A 22,363-nucleotide genomic window follows, 5' to 3' on the forward strand; every position below is an offset into this window, starting at 1 on the left:
TGTGATATATATACTTGCAGGTTGTCTAGATAAGCATTTCTACTTGTGCTAGTTACAGAAAGTTAACTAGCAAATCAATTAACACAAGCACAAATTCTAATCTAAAGTAGCATTTCTCAATCTTTCCTTGGGAACTCTTTTTCAATTTTAAGTTTTCTCAGTTCCACCAAACTTACCAGAAGAAATATATGCCCACATAGCCTTACACACAGTCTTTTTTCAGGAGGCAAATAAAGATGACAGAACATCACAGCAAGATACATGTGTGGCACACATTTTCTTTGCTTTGCTGCAATAAAGTTTCTAACATCAAGGGACTCTCTTACTCCACCTTAATGACCTTCCTTTGACCCCTCTACAGCTCAGGGATCACCAGCTTAGTAACACACTAATGTAAATACATCTTGCATGGCTGGAGCTCTTCCTTCATATTAAGTCCACAGCCAAGTAACAGGAAGACTGCCTTCCTGTGAAGGCCAGCTCCTTTTGAATGAAACGTAGGCTAAAGATAAGCCTCAGCTTCTCATAATTTGGATTCAGTGTGTCAGCATAACTTGTTATGAAACACAGTGAATACAGTTGCTAATGATGCATATAACCTAATTGCTTCTCAGTACTTTAACTGGAAGCTGCGCTGCCATCTCATATAGGTACACTTCTATTGAGTCAGTCCAGATGTACAAGACAAATGCAGTCAGAAGCCTAGCTAGAGGGTGACAATTTCCAAGGGTAAAGTCCCAAGTGTCATACGATTACCTGACCCATGCATAGGCGGTGCAAATATGTATTCACTCCAGCAGCCCGTGATCCTCAGAGATAGAGCCCTTTCTTGTGACTTAATCGTGGCATAGGTAGAAGAATGCATGACAGAAGCTTCATGGCAATCTCTGAACAGTCTCACCTGCAGAGAATAAAAAATAATCTATGACTGCTTAAGGAAAGAGGTTAAATGGAAGAGGCTTTTTAGGGTGCTGAAAAGCTCTTCAAGCCCTAGTTTCATGGCAGGAAGGCACAAAACTGATTAAGGATGTAATAAACCTGGTCAATGGTCCCCTCTCTGCACAAGGTGTCTGTATCTACTTGTACTGACAATACTTCCCTGGGGCAGAAACCACAGCTGAGAAAAAGGGAGAGGCAATAGCCATCAGTGGTTCAGTTACCAGGTACCAAACAGGTTCAGCTCCCGATTCCAGAGACAGTGTACTGATGTACCTGCTGGTGCTACACTGCCAAACTTCAAAAAATGCCTGGACAAGTTTGTAGGCAGGGATTGTGGTCCACCTGGGTACCACATAAAAGAAAGGAGAGAGATTCTGGAGGCAGAATGTAGGATACCAAAGACCAGGACCCCCAACATAACACAGCTGGTGGGGAGGCAAAGTTTCAATACACAACTAGAGCAATGGAGTAAGGAAGAGATGCTCAGGCTCATCAGAGACGGGGGAAGTTTCTAGAGTGGATTAAGCCCAAACGATGACCATATTTCCACCTGAACTGAGAGGAAAATGGGATCTGCACTTCACATCAGGAAGATCATACAGAAATTTCAATCTGACAAGTAGGAGAAAGCAGACTGGTGCACACAGGATGCACTGTTCTGAATCCTAAGGTAGACACTGCAAGCTCACGTAAAGAATAGGACAGAAGTTGACAAAAGTCAAATAGTAAACATACGTAGCAGAAAAAAGTCTGATATGAACATGATACCATGACAGAAAGCCAAAACAATGCTTTCCATGTTTCACAGAATTCTGTAAAATGATAATGATGGCACAGACACAGAAAGCTTACCTTAAACAGGGACATGGACACAGCAGGTATAAAGGAAACATGGTAGCAGGAAGGCAATGGAATATGGAAGTCCCAGGGAACTATTGTTTCCAATTATTTTAATTACTCTGATGCAAAATGTGAAATCTTTACATTGACCACTCAGATAATACTAGATTTCTAGATGCTGTGAATAACTGTTTCAGAAACAGGCTGCTAGGAAACCAACAAAATGTGAAGCAACTCTTGATTCAGTCCTAAGCAGTACTCACAAATTGGTTTATCATCTTTCTGCCATGTACCTGAACTATATCAGCATCAGATTCAGCATTCCTACAGACCCTGCCCAAAGCCAGAAGATGAACTACTGCCATGCTCAATTTTGAAGACAGGAACCACACAGAAGTAGAAAAATCAGTGAACCTAAAAGGGAAACCTTGAAGAACTGCACGTTTTCTGGAGACAGAGACACTATTTCAAGACATCATGTTAGTCTCAGAGGAAATGCATCCTGCCTGTCAAAGAAAAAAAGCCTTGAAGAAGCCTAAAGCTAAACATAATGGTATTAAAAAACCCAAAACCATTGGGAGCAAGAAAGCATACTTCAGAAAAGCTGAAAACAATGAAAGGGTTATAAACTCAGGCACAAACTGAAGAAAAAAAACCAACCCAAGAGTTAGACAGAAGCATACCAGAACCATCTAGGTGATATTTCTCAGGAGCAAAGTATCAGTATAAGAAACTGGGGGAAAAGCCAACAAAGTTACCCAGATTAGGTAGCACTCAACTAGGGTGAAGGGTGGAAAAACTGCATTATTGACAATGGTATGCAGCCTCTCACCCAACACAAATTTATTGCCAGAAGACCGAGGGAAATCTTTTCAAAAAAACATTCCAAAGCAAGCACAGGGAACCATTGACAGTGCAGTATGATCTACAAAATTGCCATATTAGCACAAGAAACTAAGTAATAGTTGCTTACTATTGCTCTGGCTCTACTCTGCACTGGTGCGGCCTCACCTCAAGTACTGTGTGCAGTTTTAGGTGCCACAGTACATTAAGGATATAAAGCTACTAAAGAGTGTCCAGAGAAGGGCCACAAAGTTGGTAAGGGTTTAGAGGGAAAACCATGAGGAGCAGCTAAAGTCACTTTGTTTGTACAGCTTGAAGAAGAGACTGAGGGGAGACCTCATTGCAATCTGCAGCTTCCTCACACAGGGAGGAGGAGGGGCAGGCACTGATCTCTCCTCTCTGGTGACCAATGATAAGACCCGAGGGAACGACAGGAAGATGTGCCAGGGGAGGTTTAGGTTGGGTGTTAGGAAAAGGTTCTTCACCCAGAGGGTGGGGGAGCACTGGAACAGGCTCCCCAGGGAGGCAGTCACGGCGCCAAGCCTGACAATGTTCAAGAAGCACTTGGACAATGCCCTCAGAGACATGGTCTGAATTTGGGGTTGTCCTGTGCAGGGACAGGAGTTGGACTTGATGATCCTTGTGGGTACCTTCCAACTCAGGACATTTATCATTCTATAATAAAAGTAGCAGGCATTTCTATAAATATGCTGTATGGGGTAGAATCATCACAGTTTTTGTAAAACGAAGTGCTGCCTTGCCAACCTACCTCAGTTCCACCAAGATGATCAAAGGACTGGGAAACCTGCCATACGAGGATAGGCTGGGAGAGCTGGGTTTGTTCAGCCTTGAGAAAAGGAGGCTTAGAGGGGATCTCATCACCATGTACCAGTACTTAAGGGGCAGCTACAAAGAAGATGGAGACTCCCTTTTTACACGGAGTCACATGGAGAGGACAAGGGGGAATGGACACAAGTTGCTCTGGGGGAGATTCCGATTGGACACAAGAGGGAGATTTTTCACACTGAGGACGTTCAACCATTGGAATAATCTCCCCCAGGGAAGTGATTGACTTGGCCACATTGGACGTCTTTAAGAGTTGGCTGGACAGGGTGCTGGGCCATCTTGTCTAGACTGTGCTCGGCCTAGAAAGGTTGGACTAGATGATCCCTGAGGTCCCTTCCAACCTGGGATTCTGGGATTCCGTGATTCCTGAGCAGGCCAACAGCTGGTGCATGAGGCAGATCTGATTGATAATGTCTGCTTGGATTTCCAAGATAAATTAGATAAGGTACCTCACAAAAGCCTCTTAAAAGACCTAAGCTGCCATTGGATATGAAAGCTTGAGATCGAAAACCACTTGAGAGAGGAAATGCGGGAAATAAATCATAATGCTTTTTGTGAAGCCAGGTCACTATCTTACAGGAATCTCTGCTAGATGCATAAATGGCCTGGAAAAAAGAAATGCTGAGATGACAGTCATCCAATAACTGTTCACTCATGACAGTAAAGAGAAAAAGTACAACATGCTGCAGAAACATCTCATAATATTGAGATATTATGTAATAAAACAACAGATGAACTTTGGAATGAAAAAGTGTAAAGTGACACACATACAGAAAAAACAGCCCTAACCTTACATACTAAGTTTCAGGTGTTGACCTAGTTATTCTTTTCAGGAATAAGATTGAGGCAGAGTCTCCTATCAGAATATCACCTCAGGAGCAGTCAAAAAAAAACCACAAGAGGAACACTAGAAACTACTTGTAAAAAGAACAGAAAAACAGAAACGGAACAAGCTTATATCACAACATTAATCCCCATTACACCTGTATGCTGAATACTGCGTTAAATTTTGGCCCATTTGCCCATCTCAAAACCGATACAGAGGAACCATAAATGGTCCCAAAAGAAGCAACACAACTGATCAAAGGAACAAAGCAGCTTTTATGCATGGGACACCTGAATAGACCAGGATTCTGCAACCTGATAAAGGTATGGAGGACGGGATATGGGTCTAGAGAGTAACGTGTGGAGTAGCTAAAGTGAACAGAAAAACACTATTCACTGTTTCTTCTCATACAATAACTAGAAGACTTCAGACTAAAGCAGCAGGTTTAAAACCAGCACAAGAAGATACTGTCATATAATATACAGGTAAGGTATGTGATTCCTTGCTGCAAGGTATGTAAAATGTCAAATATTTTGCACTTTTAAAGGGAATAATCACCTTTCTGGAAGAAAATTCCACATAGAGTTCTTAAATGTGATGATTTCACCTTTGTGATCCAAGAATTTTCTGACTCAAATCACTGGAAGTTTAAAAAAAAAACACTCTCAGGAAGCACCATAATCTGATTGTTGTGTTCTCATCTTACCTAGGTGTCCTTCATTGACTACTCCACAAGTCTCTAGTTCATTTAGCTGCCAGGCATTCCTTCATAATAATAAAGAAGTATTATTGTGATAGAACAACTGCCAGCTTGGGATCAGTGTTTTCCCCATCTGTGTCCTGAGCAAAATGTGGTCTGACCTGCCTAGCTAGATCAATAGCCACAGGAAGGATGTATCGGTGTCTTTGCTCTTAGACAATTATGGAACCATGGCAGCCCTCTCATCAGAATAGTTCAGCTGGAAGGGTCCTACAACAATCATCTAGTCCAACTGCCAAGAAACTATAGGCACCATGTTTCTCAGCACTCAACAGTGCATTCAGCTCAGGTTACAGAAGCAGCTTGTGCTTTGCAGCAGCATGCAAGGCTACAGATCACCCTATCCATATGGTATCTGTATCTGATGACACATCAGACTCCAGAAAGGGGCTCTGGCCCCCCAGATAAGCTGAATGGTGTTCCTCTGATCTGAAAGTGCCTAAAGGGGTGTCACAAAAGCAACAGCACTCATATCTTGCACATGACCAAAATTTGCCACTGTCTTTTAGAAATTAAATTCAGACAGGCATCGCCATTTTCCTCGATTCCCCCAAAGCTTGGCAAGTGAGGTACAGTATACACAGGCACTTACCTGAAGTCAAGGCAGAAAATTACTTTTTCTTTCGCATATGGATACTGGGATGAGATCAGTTCATCAGTGATCCATGAGCCAAGCATGTTCTTCATCTTTTTGCCTCCAAATGTGTGTGGTTACCAATGTACCTGCCAAGGAAAGAAAACCCACTTTATTCATAACAACCCTATATTAATATTAGGATAGAAACCTCCTGAGAGGATATTCTTGTCAGACAAATTGCTTAGCTCTGTTGTTGGAACAACAGCTCTTCCTTCAAGAAAAAGTCAATACTGATCCAGTGCTGCTACCCCAAATACAGCTCTTGAGGCAGGCAGCTACCCAGCAGCCTTCCTGAATAGAAAAGCTGAAGGAAACTCAGGCTACACCTTTGTAGCCACAAATTTAAGAGAGCCCAGCCTCCAATGCAGGACACTGACTCTTTCACAGTTGCAATATGCAGACACCTTTGGGAAAGAAAGGAAGGCTGCCTATGGACTGTGCAAGTTGAGTGGAAAAGCCTAGGCCTGTATGATTAAAGTCACAAAAGTTTGCAACGCAGCCCTGTTACCCATTACAAATGCAAGTCCAAATACCATAGCTTATGCTTTTCTTCATGACTACACACAAGTATCTTCCAATATGTTAGCAATATTTTAAATATTCAGCACAAATATATTTTAAAATAGTTTTTTCAAAGTACTCAGGAAAGGCATATTCAAACTTTTGTATGAGGAAAAAGCAGAGTAAATACCCAACACACCTTACGAGTTAGCTTGTTCCTAAATGTGAGTGTCCTTTCCCACAAGACGCACATGGCTCAAGTGTATGTGCCACTGGATTTCAGTCACATTCGTTTGCTTTTACAAGCATCAATTATTAGACTGCACAAACTGGCACACAAAGCTTATCTTGGTTCATCTCTGTACAGGTGGGTTTCTGAAGAGAAAATTTTCATATTCATATAAACCCAAAATTTCCTAACCAAGGACTCAAAACCAGGGTTCCAAGCCACGATTCCTTACACCAGATATTTAGAGGCAGGAAGCTTTTAAAGATGTGGAATTTCCTGGGATAAACTCTACTTAGACAAACTCCACTAAAAACAAAATGGCAGCCAAGAGAAGAGTGTGCCTGCAGCCCCACCTGAACAATAGCTACTGAACCTTTGTTTGCCTTTCTGGTTTTATTGAGGGAGTATCTTTCATTATGAAACTTCAGGGAACATGAGAAGCTTTCAATACGCAAGGACCTTCGTCCACTTTTTGCTTTTTTTCCTGGTAGCACTGCTGCAGCTGAGACTGTCAGAGGGCTGTGTTTGATTACAGTTGCCAGAGGGTTTGCTGCCAAATTTTATTAATAGCCTGTTTAATTCCAGTCCAAATATGCTTGGACGCTTGAAGCCTTCAGTCCAGCCTTGGAGCCTGCTCTAGCCTGACATTTGATCTACCCAGTATGTTCAAACCAGATCATCCTGATGTCAGGTGCCCCTGAACATGAGAATCAAAGTAATACTCAGGCATAATAACTGCAGGAACTGAAGCTGGAAGAAACTTGACACCAAGCTAGACTGTTTTTTTGTAGGGTGTCTGAACAGAGACACCCTATGGCAGCAAGGCATGTACATCACTTAATTACCTCTGGTTCTGTTATTAAAGAGGAAAAAAAAAAATCCACAAAGGGGTAGACTTCCAGTTTAGGTTCACAGCTTCATCTTAAGCACCAGAGTTTCGATGACATGCACAGAGAGCTGAGTTTCCCCACAAATAGCTTGCCAACCCATCTGGTCCGCAAATGCTCTGGTATCTTTAGTATCCCCCAAATAAACCCAACATCCTATGACTTCAGTCTCATTCATTGCATAAAGGATACCGTAGGATAGCCATAAGCAAGCAAAGGTAAGTGCTGTTTCAGCCTTTGGAAAGGCACTTGCTAACTACCTCCTTTTAGCACACTGCTTTGATTTGTCAGCAACAAAGCACTAACAAGATTAGGTTGCTCTGCTAGGACTGTATCAGCTCAAGCCACAGAATATCCAGGATTCTGTTCAGCGAGTCTAAATAGCTTGTGTACAAGCTGGAAATTTCTTAAAGCAGAGCTTACTGCACAAACAAACGTAAGACTTCAGCTGTCTTTTTTTCATTGCTGTACTACCAACTTAATTGAATTAATGCATATTGCAAGCAGATACAGGAGAAATCCAAAGCCAGTGGATACAGAAGTAATATTTTTTGCCTATGATGCTTCCCTTTTTTTTTTTCATCTTGTTTTGCTTCCTGTGCCCGTAAGAGCAAACTGTATAGTTTCACCTAGGGCTCTGAGTCAAGCAGCATTTACTCAGTCTCTCACTTAAGATAATCTGAAAAAAACTCCTCCTTATTAAACTACTGTGAAGTAATTATCTGGTTGGAGCCTCCTGCTGCCTTGTCAATCTCTTCCCTAATTGAGAAATGTACATCACCCAGGACTGCCCTAACTTGCAGAATGCTGAAGAATTGTCTTCAACACTAAGCCACTAACAAGATCTTCCTATATTAATGCCTGATCGGAATTGCTTCAACAATGTGACTCCTCCCCATCACATTTGCCATGACATCACATTTTCTTCCTTAAATGACACTGACACACATACGTGCCTAGGGTACATGTCATTGCCATAGTATTTAATCTCTCCTTGGGCAGTTCTTGAAACACAGAGAAACAAGAACAATCATCTGCTGTTGTAATGAATTGCCCTTGTAGAAGTTAGTGCAAAAATAGAAACTGATATGCAGGCACAGCTGACTCAAATCACCTTCACTGGGTTACCCTGTGCTAAGCTGTGTGTCCTAGTTTCAGCTGGGATAGGGTTAAATTTCTTCATAGTAGCTAGTATTGGATTTGTGCTGGAAACAGTGGTGATAATGTGAAGATGTTTTAGTTGTTGCTAAGTAGCACTTACACTGGTCAAGGACTTTTCCAGCTCCCCGTGCTCTGCCGGGTGCACAAGGAGCTGGGAGGGGGCACAGCCAGGACAGCTGAGCCCAACTGACCAATGGGATATTCCATACCATATGGCGTCATGCTCAGCATACACAGCTGGGAGAAGAAGGAGGAAGGGGGGAGACGTTTGGAGTGATGGCGTTTGTCTTCCCAAGTAACCGTTATGCGTGATGGAGCCCTGCTTTCCTGGAGATGGCTGAGCACCTGCCTGCCCATGGGAAGTAGCGAATGAATTCCTTGTTTTGCTTTGCTTCTGCACGCAGCTTTTGCTTTACCTGTTAAACTGTCTTTATCTCAAACCATGAGTTGCCTCACTTTTACTCTTCTGATTCTCTCCCCTGTCCCACCAGGGGGGAGTGAGCAAGCGGCAGCGTGGTGCTTGGTTGCTGACTGGGGCTAAACCATGACACTGTGCTAATACCCACTAGCTAAAGAGTTCTTCTCATTACTTCAGGGATGGCTATCCAGATACAGGCAGTGATGCATGTGCTTGGAGACTAAGCTACAAGTCTTGTTAAAGGCAAAGTAAAAAAGGGGAGAAGGAACAGAGAGATTAAGAAAAAATACCTCTCCTTATAATTTGGTTTTGGATTTATGTTCACCTCTAGGGCATGAAAGATGACTCCAAATAGTAAAGCAATTTTATATTTGTGATGTCTAACACAATTGTTCTACAAAGCTAGTATTAAGACAAAGAGAAATTTAATTACCTTATTCCTATTGTGAAGGATGAAATTAACAATGTGTCCATGACAGGACAAAATATTTCCAGGTTATCACTAGTCTGTATGATAAAAAGAGACTCAAGGAAATGGAAGTGTACTTGATCTTGAGCACAGCTCTGGTCTCTAGATCATGAAAGGGAAGGTGGTGGTGAGGAGCAGTAAGGTGAGAATCAAAAATACTGCAAATTATACTGCAAATACTGCAGAGTATTTGCCCATGAAGGCTGAGGCTGCTATGAACACAAGCACCTAAACTCAGCTAAGTAGAAGAAAAAAAAAAATCAAGAAATTTGTGTCATTCTCATGCCCACTTTTAGCCTCCAGAAGAGAGTCAGGAAAATTTGAGGCTACAGCAACAAACAAAAGAACATCGATGTTTGAACTGCTGGACAGCAAAAAGGAACAGCTCTTCAATACTAGCCCAGTGGACCCTGCAGTCTCATGGATCCAGAAACCTTCCTGCCACACTGAGGGGCATCTCACAGACACTACAGAGATACCAGACTTGGGGAATACGGAGCAAAGATACCACCATGCAAGTAGCTACCTGCATGTAAGGGACACCACCCATGACCTGTCACATTTCATTGCTCCTGTCTGTGCTGCACAGAGGACCACTAGGCCATCACGAGCAAGAACACAGTGTTGCTCCTGGCCATACACAATTGCCTGTGCCTCCCAGCTCCAGTACTCAGAGAGGGCTTATTCTTGCAGACTGATCCAAATTCCCTTCTGCATTCAAGGTGCCCCAGCCACAAAGACTAGCAGCAACCACAGATGACTTCTCTAGTAGGCCTGGAGCTTCTTCCCCTACAGGAAATGGACCCTGTAACACTCAATACTATAGATTATCTCCCACCACTGTGTGCACTGTCTTTCTATAACCAGCAACCTTCCACTGCAAACACTGAGTCACAGTGCTCCAAGATTTTTACTAGCTGGAACACAGCATTTTAAGGATTTTTTTTTTTAATTTCTTCCTTTTAAAGAGGACTGCTCCTACCCTGATGCCAGTACTTTCACATATTTACACTAAAACAGAAGGACACATACATATGGAATGCTTCGTTGTAACAGGTCTGCAATAACAACATCTTTGTGCTGAGCATATGGGTGATCTCCCTGCAGACAGGCAGGGTTCTTGGGATGTTCTACCCTTCCTGCTTGCTGAGACTGGGTGGGCCAGACCCTGGTCTGGGTTGCTAAAAACAGAGAAGGCTGGTGCAGGAAGCCAGGCTTACAAAGTGTTTGTGTGAAGAGACGGAATCAAGCAGTGCTAGTGACAGCTGAGTTTCTCAGGATGTTTCTGCATACTACAAACAGTCTTGGTACCTCCCTTACTTGTGGAGAGGTGAGGCTCTCAGACTTAAGTGGAAGGAGCCTCCGTCTCTCCCAGATCATCTCCACTATGCACAGACACTGTCAGGCAGCATTCACTGAGGGAGCCAAGCTCGGCACACTCCAGCACACAGCAACTACAGGGGAAAAGTTTTGGCAGTGATAAGCAAGCTCTTGTGTTGCACCTGTACAGGACAAGTCAGCAAGATCATTTTTGAGACCATCCAGGTAAGGCTGGAGACCTTGTTGAAACAGTACTCTGACATTTCCAAGGGATGCAGGGACAACAGCTCTAAGCCAAACGGGCACAAGTCGTCCCTTGTTTCTCTGCTCCAGGTTCACAGGGGAGCAGAGCTGGGTTGACTGGATAGTCAAAGGCCTGTTGCTGCTGCAGTCATTAACCCATTTCCTCCACTGACAGTGAGCAAAGATGGTACGTGCAGTGTAAGAGACACTAAACCCACCCTCCCTTCTGGAGGCACAACCCTCAGAAATCTGCATGTAACCTAGCATCCTAAAGATGTTATGGGGTAATACACCTAACTGCATGGCCTCACCAAAATAGTTACTCTAAGTAAGGACAGAGGAGAAAAAAGTGAGTTCTGAAAGCTGTCAGACTAACGTGGGAGTACACAGAGACTGAAGTGGGTCCTAGGGGTTTGGAAACAAATCAGGATTTAATTCAGAAGTAAATCCAGTAACAAACAATAATATGCAATAGAGTGAGCGCAAGAACACTTGCAGACTGAAAAAAGATCATCCACTGAAAAAGGGGAAATACTTGACCATGCTGTAAGAAATTCAGAAATGGCTTGGAGCCATCAAAAAGGAAAATAGAAATCTAGTTGGTATTGCAGATGTGCTACTCTGACATAGAAGCAGTATGCCATGCATGGCAACACAGAATCCCTCTGGAGCATGAGGTACAATGCTACTGCCACAGAGGCACCACACCTACAGCAGACACAAAGAGGGTTGTCAAAAGAATGAAAGCAATGGAGAGCTATTCTTACAAGAGGAGCATCAAAACTAGACAAGACAGAGCTCAATCTGCTTGAAAAGGACATGGAGGACAAGAGCTAGACAATCAAAATCTGCTTGGGCTGTTATTCCACTATGAGACTTGGCTGGAATTAGAAACAGATGCGGTGCTGTAAACACCAAGCCACCCAGTGGAATAACAGCCACAAACTACATGGCAAGTCATGTATTTTTCCTGGAAACAGCCATACTTTGACATTGCACCTGATGCAACCATTTCGGTCATGACACTTTAAATGCTGTTTTGTATGGTATTACTCCCATTCTGAAAGACAGAATTCTCCAATGGCAGGGGGAAAACACTCCTTGGGTGGTTCCAGGGGATTAAAGGGAGGAGAGCGTCTTACTGATCCTCCTGGCTGTAGGTCATCCTTATGTAGTTAGCTCCCCCTTGACTAGTCCTTTTTCCTCCTGAACTGTCTGGACTTGAGCGAAGGGAGAAGAGGAAAAGAACTACATTTGGAAGGGAACAGAAATGGATACATGATGTTTAAAGAAAACTGACTGCATGATGTCTAATTACCTCAACTATCTTTCAGCACACAGCTGATAGCTTGAAGCCACAGGGCAGGAAGAAATCACTCCATATAAACCCATCTCAACTCATCCAGCAGTTTTCATTGCTGAGCCACAGACAGAAGTGCTCCAAGCTTTGCCGGACTAACTACAGCACTTTTCAGGAGAGGAAAACAAGCACAAAAGGTGACTTTTCATCCTTCATCTGTCAGCTGCCTCTCCAAAAGGCTGGCTTCACTGGAGGATGGCACACAGAACAAGTCAATTTCACTGCAAGGTGAGCTGGGGCCATCACATGGCCTCACAGTCAGATCAACAGCAACATCTGTGAAGCCCTCTCTCAAAAGCTTTTACACACCAAGTTAAGAGTCTCAAGGCGAACATAAAGGATTTGTCAGGGTCAGTGCATAATATTAATTAAAAACCATCTTGCACCCATTCTAGAAAAAATGCTTTGTAAAAACAAGTGTTGCAAGACACAGGTTCTGTCCAAGAGCATTCATGACTGTATGACTTAGATGCTAATATAAACAGGAAATCTCTTCTTTCCCTCCACACTGAATGATGCTTAGTAAAAACAGCTGATATTGTTACAACTTGAATGCATGCAAATGCCCTCCGTGTTTGATCCAAAGCTCATCTAGCAGATGTTAGCACTAGCAGAATGGGATGGTCTAGAAGTTTGCATGATTTTTAACTCAGGAAGTCAGACTCACTCACTCTGACATAATCCAGGACACAAATGCTTTGCAATGATGGCAGTTGACTTTGCACAGACTAGTGCTCATCCATTGTAAACAGTGTTTTTAGTTCAAATACTCAAGAACTTGTCCAGGCTAAACCCTTGGGAAGAGCTTTGTAACCCTAAATCTTATGCTAGAGATGAGGAACATGTATTCAAGACGTTCAGCCATACATGACATTCCCACGGGAATCAGAAAGAAATGGGTTTTGGAGAAAGAAGTCTTCAACTGAAAGTCTTCAATTAAAAAAAAAAAATCACAACTCCAGTTGTCTCTGCCACCATCAAGATCAGAATGAGTGCCAACCTGTTTGAAAAGGAAAACTGAATTTTCCAACATTTCTGGCCACAGAGGGAGGGAAAAACTCTCTTCCTATAGCCACACTTCAAACATTGACACACTCATGGTAAAACTACTAGTAGTTGACACTCAAAAGTATCAACTTCCCCCCGCCCCCCCTAGCCTAGCAGTCAGGTGCTGCTGGACTGGCTCCTCTGCCTCTTCAGGACAAAGGAGCCAACAGCCGGCAGCTCTACGCCTGGGCTGACATACGTATCATGCACAGGCTCCAGCTGCTGCGCAGGAAGGGTGAGGGTGTGCCCAAGTCCTATGTGCCAGATCCAAGAGGACAGCTCAGATAACCTACGGTGTCTCAGTGTTAGAAGCCAAGATGATGACAACTGAACCAAACCTAAGGGCACGCTGCTCTTTCCAGTGCAGGGACAGGGATCTGCATTACACTGGCAGTGTAATGCACTCCAAGTATTCTCCCTGAAAGTTCAGCACTGCTGGAGGAATATTAATTCCCAGGCATGATCAGGTAGGAAAGTGCTGTTTATATCTTAAAAAATCCAGGATCCTTACATTGAGAGCAACCACGGGGGACACTGCTGAAGTCATTTAGACTTAAATTTGCATCAAAACCAAAAGCTTTCACCTGGTAAGCATTTACGTACACATTTTTGTCTATCTACAGAAACAGCTCCAAGGATTTTTGAAAGGAACAGCTAGCTCTATGCCTAGCACCTTTGAGAGTCACTCCTATGTTTGAACATGCAAGCTTGCCTTTCAAAGCTACCCATCCTTAACCCCATATGTTGGCAGGTAGGATCACAAGGCACAAGTGTTGCAAGGTGGTACTGTAAGAAGCTGAGGCTAAGGAGAGCTGACTGCTAATAGTCAAGTCACCACAGATTAGCTAGCTACCAATTATCTGCTAAACTGTATTAACTAGTCAACTGCCAATTGCAGGGTAATCTGAACTTACTTCCAGCTGATTTATAACATGTTAAACTAATATAATCTTGCTTTGTGCTGTGATGGGATAGAAACAAGCATGCAGTCAACATGACTCAGCTGAGCTATATCATGTTGAACAAAAGGAATCCAAAAGTCACCCCTTTTTCCGGCATCCCCAACAATCATTCCTGTAACACTGGGGTGTGGCACCTTCAGAGCATCACCAGTAGTTTACTCTATTAACCCCTTCCCCTATCCTGAAGGAAAATACATTAAAAAATTAGAGGACAATTTAAGAAACCTGTTAACAATGAATCTTTTCTTCCCTCCCTCTCCCCTCCACATCCTGTATCTTTGTGGTCATCCTCACAAATAGCCCCAGGAGTAGGTTACTTAAATTATATGTAACCTCTCCTAATTAATGTTGGAAAGAGGTGGAGCTGGTGTTGTAACAGCAAGAGACAGTCTGTCACTAGCCACAAGATTTAAGATAAAAACCTAACAGGCAGAATTCTCCCACACACTCTACCAAGGCCTGACAAAAATCTAAATATAATAAATTCGAGGAAATGTAAGCTTATGTTACTCTAATACAAGTGTAGTGTTTTCCAATAACATGGAAAACTTAATTGTGTGAGGACTGAACATGGAAAACTTAATTGTGTGAGGAGTGAAGACTCTTGTATCATTTAAGCTACTAGGTCTTCATTAGACATTCCTAACCACTAAATAAAGCAGCCTGCTTTGTTCTAACCATAACCCACGACTGGAATAGCATATGTTACACTGTTCTATATTCCAGAGGAAGGTTTCCACCTTTCTGTCTTGAAGACCAGTCTGCCTTGATCTTCCTCCTACCTCCACTTCTGGTGAAAACCATGCTTCTTCTGTAGACTGCAGATTTTAAAATGACAGCTTGATTACTTGCTACATTCAGTTGCACTTCCATGATAGAGAGGACTAACTGCTACTGCCTGAACATATGTCTGAGACAGAGGTCCAGAAAAAGCCCACTGAAAATGAAATGGAAGATCCAAATATGCTCTGGTTGAAAGGTGCTTCACTAGGACCTAGATTCTGACCGCCTAAGGCTTTAATCAACTTCTGTATGTTAAGGAAAACCAGAATCACTTTGCTGCTTACAATACATGTTACTAAGGCATGATATATATTGTATCTATACATATTTAATTAAAAAGGCTATTTTATTTCTTTTCAGTTCTTTATTTGCTTTCAAAGAAGCCAAACCAAACAATGCAAATCTGTCATGAACAAGAAGCCACTTGCTCCAGCTGGGAAAACACCATGGCTTACTGTTGCTAGAGTGACACCTGAACTGGTCTCTGACTAGAAGTGGCTCTATCTGCCGGTCTCTTCCCAGGACTCCAGTGTACTGGTATTGAATACTTGGAACAGGAAAATGATCTGTCTGGAGTTGAGAGATTTATATTGCAGATAGCTAGGCAATTCATATTCAGCTGCTACATCCTAGCAATAAACTAAGGTTTTTAAAGCTGGGTTCCCCACCTCCCCCCTCCTTCCATATGCATGCTCTACTTCCTGGGATAAATATACTTAGTGCTTGACTACTGTGCTCCAGTATCACTGTCCACAATACCCACAATTTAACAGGGAAAGTTTCAACTCTGAGCCCTTTCTTGTGACAACTTACAAACGTTACCCAGGTCTGTCACTGCTGAGCATGTGCCAGGCATAGCCAACTAATTCGCAACTCTGCAGGAGGAGAGAAAGGACAGGGAAACCCCAGAACAGCAAGTGCGATACCTGCATCCCCCTCTTTACCCTGCAGTCCTGCTTCCACCACATACACATTTAATAACCTACCTCTCCCCAACACACAACAGAAATGGTGAGGCCTAGCATGGGAACACAGGAAAGCTTTGTTTATTTTTTATGGCTTCCACCTGTGCTTACCTGTGCTCAGTCACTCTAGTTGGGTATTTAAACCCTGAATCCACACATTAGCTCTGCAATAGATTAAGAAAGGCCACAGTTGCTATGGACACAGCTCACACTGTGAGCTTATAGTAGGAAGAACTGTTCTTCCTCCTTGGTCTGAGCATCTTATGAATAAGGTAGAGATGCTTTCACATGAGCAAAAGAACAGTTTAGACCTACTATCAGTCCGATCTGCACCTAAATGAATATATTAACTTTTTCCTCCCCAATACAATAGACATAAGGCAGTTTCCTTGCTCAAATTCTCTAGTGCCACACCAGCCACACTCTTCATGTTTCCTCCAAGAGTCACTCCTGATTCTTGTACATTGGCTACCACCAGTCATTCATTCCTTCCACACCCTTATGAAGCAACCACGGTTGTTCATGGCCACCTTTTGCAGTAGTTTTCCACAGCAAGGATGGTGCAAAACTGACTGAAAGGCTACGTCAACCTTTGATTCTTCCTGACAAAGGAGGAAACAGGAAAGAAATAAGAAGTCAGTGCTGGAGGCAAACCCCTCCACCCCTATAAAGACTTTTCCCAACATGAGACAGTGACTGTACAGACAAAACACACACCCACGTGCATGCAAAACTTTCTCTAGGTAGCTACAGGTACCTAAACCAAACCATCTTAACATATGCCACATGGTTCAACCCAAACAAGAAGAGAAGGAAATATATAACACCATTGCAGGTTAACTGCTCAATTTATTCCCTCAGAGTCTTAGGCAGCTCTGGCAGCCTCTACTGAGCTTAGCCGGTCAGACATCTTCCAGAATGCAGCTTAACCAATTTAATGCTACCTGTAGGATGTCTGCCACACATCCGGTCCCGTGAGTGACAGCAATGTGGGGATGATGGACCTATTTTTAGTCTCTCCCATCAGGTCTTGACAACTAAATGAGTTAAACATTTGTAAGAAATATGAAGGTCACCATGCTGGAAGCCTGAACAGAGTTTATTCTCTTGTGACAAGAAATGCTTTAGAAACCAGGGAAGCCAGACACCACAGAGCAGAGGAAGAAGTCTGTTAAGAAGATACCCTTCAAGAAGCTGGAGATATGTCCAAATGCAGATGACAAAAATAAACTCTGGTTCATAAAGTGCCAACACAACATAACAACAGCTCAGGTAAAGATTCAGTGTGATCAAGACATAACCCCAAATTTTCTTCCAACGTGTCAGAGCAGGAAGTCCATAGGATCAACAGACTATCAGACCATTAAAGGAGTACTGACAGAAGCTGCATTCAAAACAAAAAGTTAAGAAAGCTCTTCACACGAGCCTGGGGAGGTTCGTACTCTGAAACCCCTCTTAAATAGATCATCTGCTACATTCTCCCCAAAGTAAGTGTCAGCAGAACAGATTTTGGTTTTATTAATTCTTCCATTACCACTTGCTAAGGTCAGGTAATATTCACCCAAACATTCAAAGAGAACTCCTTCAAAGGGAGGCGGGAGACAGGGAGGCAGGCGGGAGACAGGGAGGCACAGAAACTTCCCCTTTTGAAGACTGGGACTCATGAGGGCAACTAGGAGAGAGGGTTACTGTATTAAAACTTGAGCTGGTTCTCAAGATGCTACTTTTATGCACATAAGATAGCTGACAAATCAAACAGAGACAATCAGCACATGGCAATAAACAGAAGAGCAGAAGTGGGACAGGCATCAAAATGTCTGTCAGGTTCTTAGCTAAGTATCAAGAGGGAGCAGGATGAAAAACTAGAGGCCTGAAAACCTCAGCAGTCCACCCAGCAAGGTGGCAAGCAACCCAACATGCCTCCAAAACAGAAACCATGTGGTGTGATAGTTCTAATCAGTGTGTATTTTCTGATACCTCTGCCCACATTTCTAAGCACCTGTAGTCAGGACAAGCCTCACCCTTTCTCAAGGAAAAAAGGAAGTACATCTCAGATTTTTCTCCTTAAGATAGCATGCATACAGGCAGAGATACCACACCAGAGAGAATTTAGGGGGAATCCACACTAACTCCACTAGGTCAGAAACTGCACTGATCTAGACTGTACAGCTTGTGGCCTTTCCCCAGACCACTGAAGAGGCTGCTTTAACCTACTGCACTATGTGCAGCCACAGACTTGCCATGTCCAGGATAGGGCTGGGATTCCCACCTAGATGTCAGTCTCAGCACAAAGTCAGCACGGAAACACTGTCAACTACATACACTGCCTAACAATCCCATTCCTAGCATCGTTCAGAAGAGCTAGTAATCACCGAAGGATTATTACTACCATTCTCATTATTAGCCCTCATGCCCCAAAATGAACAGAGCCAATATGAATTCTCACTGTAACACTACCTGTGTGGAAAACGGGAAAACAGCTTGCCTGCTCTTTAATCTTTCTAGTAGGTGATTATAGAGCTGCAGTGTGGCAGAATCACTCTCTTTGGCTTTAAGTGGCTGTACTGTTTAGACTGAGTTTACCTCAAACATATTACTGGTATCAAGAGCAGGCATGGAAATAAATCACATCCAAAACTGTAAAACACACAACTGAATATAGGTGTTTACAACATGAAATTTTAAAGTGTCTTCATCTAAAATACTAAACACTCTGCTTCATCAACACATGCTAGCGAGAGACATGACTTAACCATCTACAGACCAAGCTTTAAGTTCCAGCACTTGGAAAACTATCAGACAATGCAAATGCCACAGGCATTCAGTGAAATTAAGAGTAATAAGTTTACAGCAGGTTTTTATACATTATACAATTACTACCTTGCTGCAGGATACAAATGTGACAAACAGCTTTGTAGTATTTATGAAAAACATACAGCAGTTGACTATCCGGCTTTAAGTAACAGGCCAGTTCTGGGCTGATATCACTCTTACTTGTAACTGGAAGGAATTTGTCTCCAGCTGTGATAACACTACAGAAGTCCTCACTTAGCACGTTGCAAAGCAAACAGGTCATAAAAACAAGGACCACCCAAGAACTTAACCTCCTGTACTACTACCACATTAGTTAAACTTGGATCACTGTAAGGTACAACTGTTCTGGTCTGCCCAACTTTCACTTACATGACTGCGTTACAAAGCTGTAGAGGAAAAGAGAAAGAACCAGCAACAAGCATATCCTTACAGCATCTCCCACAGCATTACTCCCAAAATGACCCGATCATCCGACTGTGCCCACTTCCAGTACTTCTATTTGTCTTTTAAACTACAAGTGAAGTAGCAGATCTGTACCAGACTGGTATCATACCCTTCCTATTTTTGTATGGGGGGAAAAAACGCCACAGCCTATTTTCTTATAGGGAAGAATCTTCTGCAATCACACTTCCTCTGTATTTACCCTCAACAGTTCAATGCCACCACATGGTAATGAAAGGGAAATTATATTTACACCCCTACTGAAAGAAAGGCTGGAGTTTGAACTCAGGTCGTCTAGACACTAGGGAACCTTCATGAGCAAGGTGGTCAATGACACAGCCACCACCACTGACCAAAAGCCAGTCAGACAAAGATCTGTACAACGCAACTTCCTCAGTCTCACTGCACACAACTGGTGTTTTGAGAAGGCAGCAAAAATGCTGACCTCGGCTCTGTGAGCAGTGCTAGCCATCTGGACAGACAGACAGCAGGAGCTAGGACAAGCATGGAAGTATTGCTTCCTGGCTAAAGCCTCCGATCCAAGAATTAAGCAGAAGCCGTTAGTATGTTAATCCACTAATCCAGTGCCTAGCTTTTAATTTGGAAGAAAGCAAAGTCCTACTCTCCCATACAACAGCAGAAGGGAAAGCCATCACACTGCACCATTCCTTGCCAGCAGGTTCTCAAGAAGCCAGCATCTACGCACTGCAGCCTAGCTGGGGCTGCCAAGCAGCCTGCCTGCTGCCATCTGTAACAGGTCTCAGCTGGTGAGAGGGCCTCCCTGGCTGCATCTGTCCAGACGTCTCTTAAGTAACAAGCTCTGCAGAAATTTAAAAGACTTTTCAACCCAAAAAGCCAAGTTTTACTAGAACCTAAATTAACTTTTTAATCAGAACTGAAGTGCCTATGCAAAATACAAGAGGAAAAAAAACCAGATTTATAGCTAGGTCTCTCCTAAAAGACTTCTCTCCCTTTTGCAGGTTTGATTCTGGTCACTGTAGTGGGTTTCTGGATTGCAGCAAACCCTGTACAATCCCTCCCCCAAGGAAGTTGCTCTTTCCATCACAAGACGTCTGACCACCTGCTCCCCAACCCTCTAGCATCTCCCCATTAGTGGCAGGCTCCCAGGGCTCTAGGATACCTTTTGCCACTTATCAATCAGAGATTATGTGCTAAACAATGGGCTTCACAACCTTGTACTGTTCCTCTCTTTCTTTTGGGAAAACCAAACTTCATGCCATCCAGTTGCCTTGATACTGCCTGTATTTGTGTACACAATCTAACTCGATCTATTTAAGAGTTTTTAATTCACTGCCAAAATTAAACTACCTGGATGTGATGTGATCTGCCTTGTAACAAAGGAACTGAAACCAGTACCTCTCACAAACAATTCCATAAGCACTGTAAGATGGCTGAACCACAGAATAGGGCCCACGCATTCTCCTGCAGAAAAAGGGCAGCTGAGAATCAAGGGGTCCCCAAAAACTAGGAATGTCTATTCCAAGGAGGGAGAGCTGTCACCCAGCCTTCCAAGATGAGTCGACAACACTGATCAGGAACAAAATTTGAAGATTCCTGGCTTCGTCACTGTCACAGCCTCCTTGCCAGACTTGCGACTAGGAGGTAGTTACTTAAGTTTAGCAAAATATCCCACTGCTACATGTCAAAATTATAGACATTACAAGCAGAATAAGTGGAATTAAGTTGAAGTGAGTAGCTCAGATATTGAATTTTTTAATGCTTTTGCCCTATAGAACAGCTTGAAAAAATAAAATTCAGTTTAAGAAAAAATATGGAAGCCTTAAAATTGAAGTCATCTAGCATTGTCAAAACGACCTTGAACAAAAAAAACAAACCTTTTTTGTTCTCAAAGTAATTTTTGCTGTTCTTTAGATTGTCAAGCTTTTATGTAATATATCCACATTTGAAGCAACTATAATACCCAAGGAAGCCATAATTAAGATAATTAACCTATCAGATACACATAATTAATATTTCTACTTTAAGACTCTGAGGAAGAACTAGCATGTTGTTACATGATACAAATTTAAAGAGAACTTCAAAAGTAGCTGTTAGTAGGCTATAAAATAAAATAGGAGGCAATTAGAACAGTTTAACTCATTGCAGAGACTACAATCACAGAAGGGTATACTTGGTCTGGTTGGAATGGAGTTAACTTTCTTCACAGCAGCCCATAGGGTGCTGTGTTTTGGATTTGTGACCAAAACAGTGTTGAGAACACAGCAATATTTTAGCTATTGCTGAACAGTGCTTGCACAGCAACAAGGCCTTCTGTGTTTCTCACTCTACTCTTCCCCTCCCTGCCACCAAGTAGGCTAAAGGCAGGTAAAAGATTGCAAGGGATCACAGATAAGACAGCTGACTCAAATTGATCAAAGGGATATTCCATACCACAAAACATCATGCTTGGCAAAAAAAACTGGGGGGTAGTATTTTCTGAAGTAGTCATTGCTCAGAGACTGGCTGGGCATCCCACTGCGTATAGAAGATGGCAAGTTACTGCCTTTGCATCATTTCTCATCCTCCCACTCACACCCCATCCTTTGGTTAAACTGTCTTGATCTTGACCCATGAGTTTTTCTTGCTTTTGCTCTTCTGATTCTCTCCCTCATCCCACAGGAGGGGCCTGAACCATCGTCTTGCGGGTGATTAGTTGCTAGTTGCTCCCCTCAGAGTCACACAAGACAGTTACCCCTGACAAACCAAGGAACTGGGAGTCATGCAGGTCAGATTAAAGAAAGTTTAGGACAACTTAGGGCACCAGAAAAAAAAAAAAACTGCAGGTGAATTGAAAATTTATTGTAATAGCTAGGGATTTCAAGAGCAGAGAACAAAAAGAGCACATAGTTTTTCTATTACATCGGAAACCAGCTAGGTGAATGGTTTCTAAACTGCCAGGACAAGGATCAAGCAGATAAAGTCAGTGAAGTGAGCTTTCAGAAAAGCTCAAAGTACTTCTGGAAAAAAAAAAAGAGCCAAAAGTCAAAGTACCAAAACCCACAAATATGCTCATTTGGGTCCCACAGTCCATGCCGTGCCTGAGGAGTACAA

Source organism: Phalacrocorax aristotelis, chromosome 4, assembly GCF_949628215.1.
Source record: "Phalacrocorax aristotelis chromosome 4, bGulAri2.1, whole genome shotgun sequence".
Taxonomy (NCBI): Eukaryota; Metazoa; Chordata; class Aves; order Suliformes; family Phalacrocoracidae; genus Phalacrocorax; species Phalacrocorax aristotelis.